General features: G+C 48.3%; 1 protein-coding gene across 7 annotated transcripts in view; it reads right to left on the reverse strand.

Moving 5' to 3' along the window:
• The window catches only part of LOC114671087 (uncharacterized), a 46,066-nt gene that overhangs the window by 12,977 nt on the left and 20,425 nt on the right, over nt 1-12,664 (reverse strand). The window lies entirely within an intron of this gene.

Below are 12,664 nucleotides of genomic sequence, written 5' to 3' on the forward strand. Positions count from 1 at the left end.
GTGGAAACAGAGCTCCCATACAAAGGGAGGGGACCCAAAAAGGGTAGCCGTTGCTGCTGGAATGCCTGGGTTTATATCCCCATCATTGTCCCCTCCCCCTGTGCTCTCAGGCAATAGATGACTGGCTATTCCTTTACCTCCTGTTTTTGTCTAATTAGCATTTTAGTGAGCTGTCTTTACTATCTGGTTGGTTGGATGTAAGCTAAGTTGCAAGCCCCGTGTTTAAAGGTGGATGCGGTCTCCTTCCCAGCTAGGCTTAGGGATTCTTAGTCGGCCTAGGAAATCCAGGTAGTCCTGTCTCTGACCACCATGCCCGGCTAATTTTTGTATTTTTGGTAGAGACGGGGTTTCACCATGTTGGCCAGGCTGGTCTTGAACTCCTGACCTCAAGTGATTTGCCCACCTCAGCCTCCCAAAGTGCTGGGATTACAGGTGTGAGCTGGCCCTCATGTCCTTTTGTGATCGCCTGGCCCAGACAGCCTCCATCGCTCCTCTCAGTCCCAATTTGCTCACTCAAGGGCCGAGTCCTGGAGGGAACATGTGACTGCCCTAGCCTGGATTATGTGCCCACCGTACGATTGCAGCTGGAGCAGACACGGGGAGAACTGGACGTTTGTACATCTGTGTAGGGGGCAGGGGTGTCACTCGCTCCCGTGACTGCTCACAAGGGAGGGTGGGTCTCCATAGGGAATGGAAGTGCTGCTGGCCACTGAATATCCCAAGCCCACAAATGGTCACTGCAGCTGCTACTATTTAAATCCAGGAAAGCACTAGTCGCGATGGCTCATGCCTGTAATCCCAGCACTTTGGGAGGCTGAGGTGGGTGGATCATGAGGTCAAGAGATCGAGACCATCCTGGCCAACATGGTGAAACCCCATCTCTACTAAAAATACAAAAATTAGCTAGGCGTGGTGGTGAGTGCCTGTAGTCCCAGCTACTGGGGAGGCTGAGGCAGGAGAATCACTTGAACCCGGGAGGCAGAGGTTGCAGCGAGGCGAGATTGTACCACTGCACTCCAGCTTGGTGACAGAGTGAGACTCCATCTCCAAAAAAAAAAAAAAAAATCCAGGAGAGAAAGCACATGCTTCCCGATAAGACCAGGGCAGACTTAAGTGGCCTATTCTACCCTCCCTCGTTTCCCAAGTAATCACTAACCTCCCCTCCCCTCCCCTCCCTTCCCTTTTCTGTGTCTTGCTGTGTCACCCAGGCTGGAGTGCAGTGGTGTGATCTCGGCTCACTGCAACCTCCACCTCCTGGGTTCAATGAATTCTTGGCTGGGAGCGGTGGCTCACACCTGTAATCCCAGCACTTTGGGAGGCCAAGGCGGGCAGATCACGAGGTCAGGAGTTCACGACCACCCTGGCCGATATGGTGAAACTCTGTTTCTACTAAAAATACAAAAAATTAGCAGCGCAAAAAATACAAAAAATTAGCAGCGCAGGAGAATCACTTGAACCCGGCGTCACGAGCGTCCGTGTGAAGAGACCATCAAACAGGCTTTGTGTGAGCAACAAGGCTGTTTTTTTCACCTGGGTGCAGGCGGGTTGAGTCCGAAAAGAGAGTCAGCAAAGGGTGGTGGGATTATCATTAGTTCTTATAGATTTGGGATAGGCGTACAAAGTACATTCTTAATGGTGGGGGAGAATATTACAAAGTATCTTCTTAAGGGCGGGGGTGAATATATGTATCAGTCAGGGTGGCACAGGAACAAATCACAATGGTAGAATGTCATCAGTTAAGGCTATTTTCACTTCTTTTGTGGATCTTCAGTTGCTTCAGGCCATCTGGATGTATACGTGTATGTCACAGGGGATATCATGGCTTAGCTTGGGTTCAGAGTCCTGACACTCGGGAGGCGGAGTTTGCAGTGAGCCGAGATTGCGCCACTGCACTCCAACCTGGGCGACAGAGTGACACTCACGTCTCACAAAAAAAAAAACAGAAAAAAAATTCTCATGCCTCAGCCTCCCGAGTAGCCGGGACTACGCACCACCACACCCAGCTAATTTTTGTGTTTTTGGTAGAGATGGGGTTTCACCATTTTTGCCGGGCTGGTCTCAAATTCTTGGCCTCAAGTGATCTGCCCACCTAGGCCTCCCCAAGTGCTGGGATTACAGGCGTGAGCCACTGTGCCCAGACTAATCTGCTTTCTTTCATGCAGATAAGTTTGTGTTTCTAGAATTTTATGTATATAAAATTGTACAGTATATACTCATTTTTGTCTGGCTTCTTTCACTCAGCATATTATTTTGAGGTCTGTCCATGTTGTGTGTATCAACAGTTCATTCTTTTTTGTTGCTGAGTAGCATTCAGTTATATGGATAGACCATATTCTATTTGTCCATTCACTGGTTGATGGGCATTTGGGTTGTTTCCAATCTTTGGCTGTGACAAATAAAGCTACTATGAACACGTGTGTACAAGTCTTTGTGTAGACATACACTTTCATTTCTCTCAGATAAGGAACCAAATGACTGGATCCCATGATAGTTACATATTTATCTTTTTTTTTTTTTTTTTTTTTTTTGAGATGGAGTCTCACTCTGTCACCCAGGCTGGAGGGCAGTGGCATGATCTCGGCTCACTGCAACCTCCGCCTCCCGGGTTCAAGAGATTCTCCTGCTTCAGCCTCCTGAGCAGCTGGGATTACAGGCACCCGCCACCACACCCGGCTAATTTTTGTATTTTTAGTAGAGACAGGGTTTCACCATGTTGGCCAGGCTGGTCTAACTCCTGACCTCATGATCCACCCACCTCGGCCTCCCAAGGTGCTGGGATTACAGGCGTGAGCCACTGCGCCCGGCCTGTCCTCAGATATTTATTTCAAGGACTGTATTTGACCCGGCGCACATCATTTTTAAACCCTCCCTTCCTCTAAATCACAAAAATGTTTTCAGTATCAATCATGTAATCGTCGGCCGGGCGCGGTGGCTCAAGCCTGTAATCCCAGCACTTTGGGAGGCCGAGACGGGTGGATCACGAGGTCAGGAGATCGAGACCATCCTGGCTAACACGATGAAACCCCATCTCTACTAAAAAATACAAAAAAAACTAGCCGGGCGAAGTGGCGGGCGCCTGTAGTCCCAGCTACTCGGGAGGCTGAGGCAGGAGAATGGCGTGAACCCGAGAGGAGGAGCTTGCAGTGAGCTGAGATCCGGCCACTGCACTCCAGCCTGGGTGACAGAGCAAGACTCCGTCTCAAAAAAAAAAAAAAAAAAAAATCATGTAATCATCAATGATCATCATTTTCTTAATTCATTCTTTCATTTCAAAACAATTAACAATTAGGAATGAAGAATACATTTCAATTTTAAAGGTTTTATTTAAATTCAGTAAACTATTTCACATGTGAACTTTACTAAGCAAAAGTATTACACCCTGTTGGCCGGGCGTGGTGGCTCATGCCTGTAATCCCAGCACTCTGGGATGCCGAGGCAGGTAGATCACCTGAGGTCAGGAGTTCGAGACCAGCCTGACCAACATGCTGAAACCCCGTCTCTGCTTTTTTTTTTTTTTCTTCTTTTTTTTTTTTTTTTTTTTTTTCTTTTTTTTTTTTTGAGACGGAGTCTCGCTCTGTCGCCCAGGCTGGAGTGCAGTGGCCAGATCTCAGCTCACTGCAAGCTCCGCCTCCCGGGTTCCCGCCATTCTCCTGCCTCAGCCTCCCGAGTAGCTGGGACCACAGGCGCCGCCACCTCGCCCGGCTAATTTTTTGTGTTTTTAGTAGAGATGGGGTTTCACCGTGTTAGCCAGGATGGTCTCGATCTCCTGACCTTGTGATCCACCCGTCTCGGCCTCCCAAAGTGCTGGGATTACAGGCTTGAGCCACCGCGCCCGGCCCGTCTCTGCTAAAAATACAAAATTAGCCGGGCGTGGTGGCAGGTGCCTGCAATCCCAGCTACTCGGGAGGCTGAAGCAGGAGAATCGCTTGAACCCGGGAGGCAGAGGTTGCAGTGAGCCGAGATTGCACCATTGCACTCCAGCCTGGGCAACAAGAGCGAAACTCTGTCTCAAAAAAAAAAAAAAAAAAAAAAAAAATTAGTATTACACCCTGCTGTTCATACTCTCTCACTGTTTTATACTTTAAACACAAATAAAAACTCCAAATGGACTCCTAGAGTGACAAATTGAAATAGACCAAGTTCTGTTTTTTGTATTTACAATCACTGCACTATAATTTTTTAAAAATCTGTGATTTAAATGTGGGAATACATAGCACCATTGGGGCTGGAGTTATAAACTATGCCCGGTGATTTTGCATTATTATAGACTTCCTTAAAACCATCACGGCCATAACTGAATCCACAATGTGCCAGGGATGAGCTGCAGAAGTGGGAATTCTCTGAATTAACTTTCATGTATGTGACAATGTTTGTTAAAACATAAGTTATTAGCTGGATCCAAGGGCTCACACTCGTAATCCCAGCACTTTGGGAGGCTGAGATGGGTGAATCACTTGAGGTCAGGAGTTTGAGACCAGCCTGACGACCATGGCGAAACGCTGTCTTTAGTAAAAATAAAAAAATTAGCCTGGTGCAGTGGCGCATGCCTATAGTCCCAGCTACTCAGGAGGCTGAGGCAAGAGAATCGCTTGAACCTGAGAGATGCAGGTTGCGGTGAGCTGAGATTGTGCCACTGCACTCTAGCCTGGGTGACAGAGCAAGAGTCTGTCTCCAAAAAAAAAAAAAAAAAAAAGCTATTTTGTCTAGGTGCGGTGGCTCACGTCTGTAATCCCAGTGCTTTGGGAGGCTGAGGTGGGTGAATCACTTGAGGTCAGGAGTTCAAGACCAGCCTGGCCAATATGGTGAAATCCCATCACTACTAAAAATACAAAAATCAGCCGGGTATAGTGGCAAGTGCCTGTAATCCCAGCTACTCGGAAGGCTGAGGCAGGAGAATCACTTGAACCTGGGAGGTGGAAGTTGCAGAGAGCCGAGATTGTGCTACTAGGCTGCAGCCTGGGTGACAGAGCAAGACTCTGTCTCAAAGAAAAAATTTAAAAAAGCTATTTTTAAATTTATGTTGTGTTACATTTTATATTTTATTTATATTGTAGTTATAGGATTATGTTATTTATATTACTAAAACTCAGCAGTAATTATGGCAAATATTTAGAATATATCAACTCAAGGAAGAGTATTTTATCACTGATATAGTTTAGAATTGCAATAGCATAGTGAGAATAAAAAGCAGACTGATTTTTAGTTGGTTTTATTCTTTTTTTTTTCAGATGGAGTCTCGCTGTTGCCCAGGCTAGAGTACAGCGGTGTGATCATAGCTCACTGTATCCTCAAACTCATGGGCTCATGCGATTCTCCTGCCTCAGCCTCCCAAGCAGCTGGGACTACAGGCTCATGTCGCTGCAACCAGCTATTTTTTTATTTTTATTTTTTTGTAGAGATGGGGATGGGGTCTTGCTGTGGTGTCTGGGCTGGTTTTGAACTCCTGGACTCAAGTGATCTTCCCACCCTGGCCTCCCAAAGTATTGGGATTATAGCTATGAGCCACCTCACCCAGCCTAGTTGGTTTTATTCTGGCTTTTACATTGTGTACACTAAATGCCCCCCTCTGATGCAAACTGCCCCACTGCCCCACCCTTGGCACGTCACTGGCAGAGAGACCGGACATCTCATCTGACATATGACATAGACGTTAGGAGTCAGACGCGGTGGATAACCATGTAGCCTTGACTTCTCTGCTTTTTTTTTTTTTTTTTTTTTGAGATGGGGTCTTGCTCTGTCTCCCAGGCTGGAGTGCAGTGGCGCGGCTCACTGCAACTTCTGCCTTTTGGGTTCAAGCAATTCTCCTGCCTCAGCCTCCCGAGTAGCCAGGATTACAGGCATGCACCATCCCACCTGGCTAATTTTTATTAGTAGTAGAGATGGGTTTCACCATGTTGGTCAGGGTGGTCTCGAACTCCTGATCTCAGGTGATCCTCCCACCTCAGCCTCCTAAAGTGCTGGGGTTACAGGCGTGAGCCACTGTGCTCGGCCCTCGACTTCTCTAAACCCCAGCTTCCTCATTGCTAAAATGGGAATTTATTTTTATTTATTTATTTTTGAGACAGAATCTCACTATATTGCCCAGGCTGGAGTGCAGTGGCACGATCTTGGCTCACTGCAGGTTCTGCCTCCCAGGTTTAAGCAATTCTCCTGCCTCAGCCTCCCGAGTAGCTGGGATTACAGGCATGTACCATCACGACCGGCTGATTTTTTTTTTTTTTTTTTTTTGAGACGGAGTCTTGCTCTGTCGCCGAGACTGGAGTGCAGTGGCCGGATCTCGGCTCACTGCAAGCTCCGCCTCCCAGGTTTACGCCATTCTCCTGCCTCAGCCTCCCGAGTAGCTGGGACTACAGGCACCCGCCACCTCGCCCGGCTAGTTTTTTGTATTTTTTACTAGAGACGGGTTTCACTGGGTTAGCCAGGATGGTCTCGATCTCCTGACCTCGTGATCCGCCCGTCTCGGCCTCCCAAAGTGCTGGGATTACAGGCTTGAGCCACCGCGCCCGGCCGACCGGCTGATTTTTTGTATTTTTTGAATAGAGATGGGGTTTCACTATGTTGGCCAGGTTGGTCTTGAACTCCTGACCTCAGTGATCTGCCCACCTCGGCCTCCCAAAGTGCTGGAGTTACAGGCATCAGCCACTGCCCCAGCCTAAAATGGGAATTTAATAACATCTCTTTTAAAGGACAGCTATGAGATAAAAATGGGATAAGGTATGTGTAGACGCTCTCTTTTTCTGTCCAGTGGATTTCTGCCTTTCCTTTCGGGGATCATAGGGAGAGATTTCCCTTCCTGTCTCCAGCCGGACCAGGGATTGTAGATGGGGACTCCCGGGTCCACGCTGCCCCTGCGATGTCGTTGCCCACAGGATGATCTGTGGTACCCACTGAAGAGGCCACTCTTCCCCTCCCACACTCACAGCATCTCACCCACCCTCCTCCAAAGTCACCCTCATGCCTGGACCTTGAGGATGGTTAACAAAGCCTTCAATCAAGGCAGAAGTTCTTCAGTGGGAGCACAACTTAGAATTCCCTAGAGGGCTTGGGAAACAACTCCAGCTCACTGGGCCCCACCCCGAGTTTCTGATTCAGCAGGTTTGAGGTGAGGCTGGAGGATGTGCAGTTCTTTTTTTTTTTTTTTTTTTTTTGAGACATAGTTTCACTCTTTTTGCCCAAGCTGGAGTGCAATGGCGCGATCTCGGCTCACCGCAACCTCCGCCTCCCGGGTTCAAGCGATTCTCCTGCCTCAGCCTCCCGAGTAGCTGGGATTACAGGCATGTGCCACCACCCCGGCTAATTTTGTATTTTTAGTAGAGACGGGGTTTCTCCATGTTGGTCAGGCTGGTCTTGAACTCCCGACCTTAGGTGATCCACCTGCCTCGGCCTCCCAAAGTGCTGGGATTACAAGCGTGAGCCACCGCGCCCGGCCGGATGTGCAGTTCTAACAAATTCCCAGGTGAGGCCAGTGCTGCTGGCCCTGGGACCACACTTTTGAGATCCACTGAGCTCAGTCAGTGCTGCTAATTCCATCCCCATTTGCCAGTGATTGACTGGGCCTGAGCCAGTGGGCCAATGAGATGCAAGGCAGGGCTTACTCTGGGCTGATGAGGGTGAGCAGCTCCTCCTTCTCCCCAGAGGAGACAGTGCCTCAGTGAGTGGTGGCAGCCACTTTGTGACCATGAGGAGAATCAGCCTTTACTGAAGCTGATGCTGCAGACTGAGAAAACCTAGACTCCTAATAACATATATCACCAAGCCCAACCAACTTTGGGATTTTTTTTTTTATTCTGGGGAAACTTCTATTTTTTTTCCAGACCAACTGACTATGGGATATGAAAGAAAGTGAGGCATCAAGGATAAAGCCAGTATTTGACCCAAACAATGTACAGGATGTTTGTTTTCAGTGTACTTGAGGAAGGCTGTGGCAGGGGAGAAGGCTTAGGGGAGAAGACTGAGAATTTTTTTTTCTTTTTTTTGAGACAGGGTCTCACTCTGCTGCTCAGGCTGGAGTGCAGTGGTGCCATCCTAGCTCACCATAGCCTCAACCTCCCAGACTCAAAGAATCTTCCCACTTCTGCCTCCTGAGTAGCCAGGATTATAGGCAGGTGCCACCATGCCTGGCTAATTTTTTGATTTCCAGTAGAAATGAGATCTCACTATGTTGCCTGGGCTGGTCTCAAATTGCGCTCAAATGATCCTCCCACCTTAGCCTCCCAAAGTGCTGCGATTATAGGCATGAACCACCTCACCCCGTCAAAGATTAATTCTGATCAATGCTAAGGACTTTCCATTCTTTACAACTTTAACTTTGTTTTGGTTGTTTCAAGAGCTACCTTTGATTTGTTTTGTTTTGAGATGGAGTCTCACTCGGTCGTCCAGGCTGGAGGGCAGTGGTGCAATCTCACTGCAACCTCTGACCCCCGAGTTCAAGGAATTCTCCTGTCTCAGCCTCCCGAGTAGCTGGGATTACAGGCGCCTATCACCACCCCCGGCTAATTTTTATATTTTCAGTAGAGACGGGGTTTCACCATGCTGGCCAGGCTGGTCTCAAACTCCTGAACTCGGGTGATTTGTCCACCTCGGCCTCCCAAAGTGCTAGGATTACAGGCATGAGCCACTGGGCCCGCCGTTTTCATTAATTTTCATTTGAAAACATCCTGACACCTAACCAAAGCCTCATGACTTTGGGGGCTGAGAGGATAGGGTGGTGATGGATGTATAGTTGGCAGGGTGTGGTGGTGCACACCTGTATCCCCAGCTGCAGGAAGATTGCTCGAGCCCAGGAGGTCGAAGCTGCAGCAAGCCATGAGTGTGTCACTGTACTCCAGACCGGGCGACAGAATAAAACCCTGTCTCTTAAAAAAAAAAAAAAAAAGTACTGTAGGAGGATTATCTTTACCCAAAGAGAGGTCCGGCTTTGCCTTCAGCTGCTGGGAGGTGATCTCTAGGCCCCTTAATGTCCTGTCTGATAGAAGTGCCTGTGTTTGCCTACGGCCTTTGGCCATCAGATAGTCTAACAATGTGATCTGTAATGAAGGCTTTGGAACACCTGTATCCGTTCCAACCTCCAGATGAGCTGGATACACAAGAGTTAGCTCAGGAGGGACTGGGGATGAAAGGTCAGCCACACAGGCAGTATGGGATCAAGCCCCACTAAAAAACGCTGGACACTGGCTGGCAGTGGCTTACGCCTGTAATCCCAGCACTTCGGGAGGCTAAGGCAGGCGGATCACCAGAGGTCAGGAGTTTGAGATCAGCCTGGCCAACATGGTGAAACCCTGTCTCTACCAAAAATACAAAATCAGCCGGGCATGGTGCATGCCTGTAATCCCAGCTACTTGTACTCTGGAGGCTGAGGCGGGAGAATCGCTTGAGCCCTGGAGGCGGAGTTTGCAGTGAGTTGAGATCACGCACAGCACTCCAGCCTGGGCGATGAGAGCGAGACTCCATCTCAAAAACAACAACAAAAACAAAACCCCAAAAAATGCTGGACACCAAAGCCTCCGGAGCTTCTCTGGTTAGTAATATTCTCTGGGTGTCATCACACATCATAGCTGGGAGGAGGTGACTGTCTGGAGAGAAGATAACTAGGAGCTTTGCACTTGAACCCCTTCCACGCCTCACCCTCTATGTCCTTTCTTGTGGCTGGTTCTGATCTGTATCTGTTTGCCATCATAAAAACTGTCGTTATGAGGCGGGGCACTTTCCTGAGTTCTGTGAGTCATTCTAGTGAATTATTGAACCAGAGAGGGTGGTGGGAACCCTCAAATTTGCAGCCAACTGGGAGAAGTGAGGGTGGCCCAGGAACCCCCAGTTGTACCTGGCATTTGAAACGAAGGCTGCCTTGTGGAGGGCATGTGTCCTTAGCCTTGAGTTTGACAAATTCATTGCCTTAGGGTCCTGTCATCTGCCTCTCACAGAATACCCTCATTTCCTTGCAATTTGGGACAGGTGTTAGGAGCCTCATTTTATTCTTCTGAAATCAAATTATCCCTGACTCAGACTTCAGGTAAGGTGGCATTCAAACGCAGCCGTGACTCAGGGCTCACTATTTCCATTCTTCTATAAAGGTTATGGGATTTTCCAAGGTGGAAAAGCTTGACTGGGCGCCTCCGGCCTTTGGTCTGCACACACTAGCCTGATACATGTCTCCTCCAGCAGCCTGTCAACCTCGTAAGGTCTCTGTGTTGTTCCTGACTAGAACAAGGCTTAGCACCTAGTGGGTGCTCATTAAACACACGAAGAATGAATCAGTGAGTGATTGCACATCTTGTCATCTCTGAAAAACCTGTTTGCTCACTTCTAGGACCAGGAAACTCCTGGCATTATCAATAATGTTATTCCAGCTTTGGTTGGTTCTGAAATAATGTATCAGTCCAATATTAGGTTTAGCTGTATAGAACAGAAAACCCCAAGTGAAATGGCATAAACATATAAGAGATGATTCCTTCCAGAAGCAGGCAGTCTAGGACTGGTGTGGGCCTCCTCTGAAGGCTGACAAGACCACTATTTCTGTGCCAACGTTTGGCGCAGGGTTCTTTATTCAGACTGGCTACTCCGTACCCAAAATCCAGCCTCCCCGAGTTTTGCCTAGGTCACCAATCCTCAGGATCCCCCAAATCATATCTCCAGTCTTGGGGCATCTCCAACGTCCCATGAATCATCACCCATCTCTGTAAAAATAAAAAAATCCCAGGCCGGGTGCGGTAGCTCATGCCTGTAATCCCAGCACTTTGGGAGGCCAAGGTGGGTGGATCACCTGAGGTCAGGAGTTGGAGAACAGCCTGGCCAACATGGCAAAACCTTGTCTTTATTAAAAATACAAAAATTAGCTGGGTGTGGTGGAGGGCGCCTGTAATCCTAACTACTCGGGAGGCTGAAGCAGGAGAATAGCTTGAACCTGCAGGTGGAGGTTGCAGTGAGTGGAGATCGCGCCACTGCCCTCCAGCCAGGGCGACAGAGCGAGACTCCGTCTCAAAAAAATAAAAGTAAAAAAATTTTTCAAAAGTCCTAGAGCCCCTTTTTGTAAATTGCAAAGTACACAGTTCCCGAGTCTGCTGACTGTCTAAAGATCTTCTTCTCTGATTTCTGCTGACTGCAGAGAGGAACAGGGGACTTTGGTCCTCTGTTCGATGTTTGTCGACTCCTTAGCAGGGAGGAAGGGGGCGTGGTCTCTGGTTCTCCAAGGCGCTGGCTGGAACAACAGGAGTTTCCACGCCAGGCTGTAGCTGGTTTTCTCTCAACATATTTAAAATTAAACATGTCTCAAACCATAAAGATCAATTTCCTTCTGAAGACATTCCCCTCTATCTTCTGAATGGGAAATTGATATTCCTCTGAGTTACAGCACTTTGATTTAATTCTATGAATCCTGATCTTATTATGCTAAGAGGACACTACCTCCTTCCTGCTCAGAGTCATATGACAAAGAGTTCGCATGTCAGTGTCCCCAGTGAAGGGGTCCAGGCCCAAGTGACTCCTGTGCGTGTGTGTGCATGTGTGTATGTGTCCCTGGCTACCGAAGGGGCAGAGGGCAATCTTGTTTGACAAGGCCACATTATTTTATTTTTATTTTATTTTTTTTTGAGATGGAGTCTCACCCTGTTGCCCAGGCTGGAGTGCAGTGGCCGGATCTCAGCTCACTGCAAGCTCCGCCTCCTGGGTTTACGCCATTCTCCTGCCTCAGCCTCCCGAGCAGCTGGGACTACAGGCGCCCGCCACCTCGCCCGGCTAGTTTTTTGTATTTTTTAGTAGAGACGGGGTTTCACCGTGTTCGCCAGGATGGTCTCGATCTCCTGACCTCGTGATCCGCCTGCCTCAGCCTCCCAAAGTGCTGGGATTACAGGCTTGAGCCACCGCGCCCGGCCCAAGGCCACATTTATTAAGTACTTAGGACTCTTAGTAAGCGCTCAATAAATGGAGACGCCATGATGATTTGTAGCTAGTTATAAACCTAATATCCATTCTTCCTATTTTTTTCCTTAATAACAGATTCCAATCTTGCTGCCTGGAATGAAGACATTTCCCAGTCTCTCTTGCATTTTGGCGTGGCCCTATGACTACGCTATGTTCCATGGACTGTAGTAGGTAAAAGTATATGAGGCTTCCAGGAGCCTCAGCCTTGAGGTTCGCTGCTTTTGTCCTCTATTCTACCTCTTTTTGCTGCCTCATATTTGGATACAATGGCGAGAGTCCAGCAGCCATCTTGGACCATGAGGTAACCCTGAGTACAGAAGCCACCCACTGAAGATGGTACAGCAGGAAGGTCAAAGCTCTGCTGACACTGTGGAGCCCTCACACCAGTCCTGGACTGCCAGCTTCTGGAAAGAAATCAACTCCTATGTGTTTATGACATTTCGCTTTGCAATGGCATCCTTGATAATGTCAGGAGTTTCCTGGTCCTGGAAGTGATCAAACAGGCTTTTTAGAGATGATGAGACGTGAAATCACTTGCTGATTCATTCTTCATATGTTTAATGAACACCCACTGCTAGGTGCTAGGGCTTGTTCTAGTTATGAACAAAACAGAGACTTTATGAAGCCTCAGCCTGGAAGAGAAGGCACATACGCCCTCACAAATGTTAAAAAGTACCCTGAAAGAGCAAACACGGTGCAGGGATGCAGAGTCACAGAAAAAAATCTGTTCAGATGTGTCACGAAGGGC

Source organism: Macaca mulatta, chromosome 11 (genome assembly GCF_049350105.2).
Source record: "Macaca mulatta isolate MMU2019108-1 chromosome 11, T2T-MMU8v2.0, whole genome shotgun sequence".
Lineage (NCBI taxonomy): Eukaryota > Metazoa > Chordata > Mammalia > Primates > Cercopithecidae > Macaca > Macaca mulatta.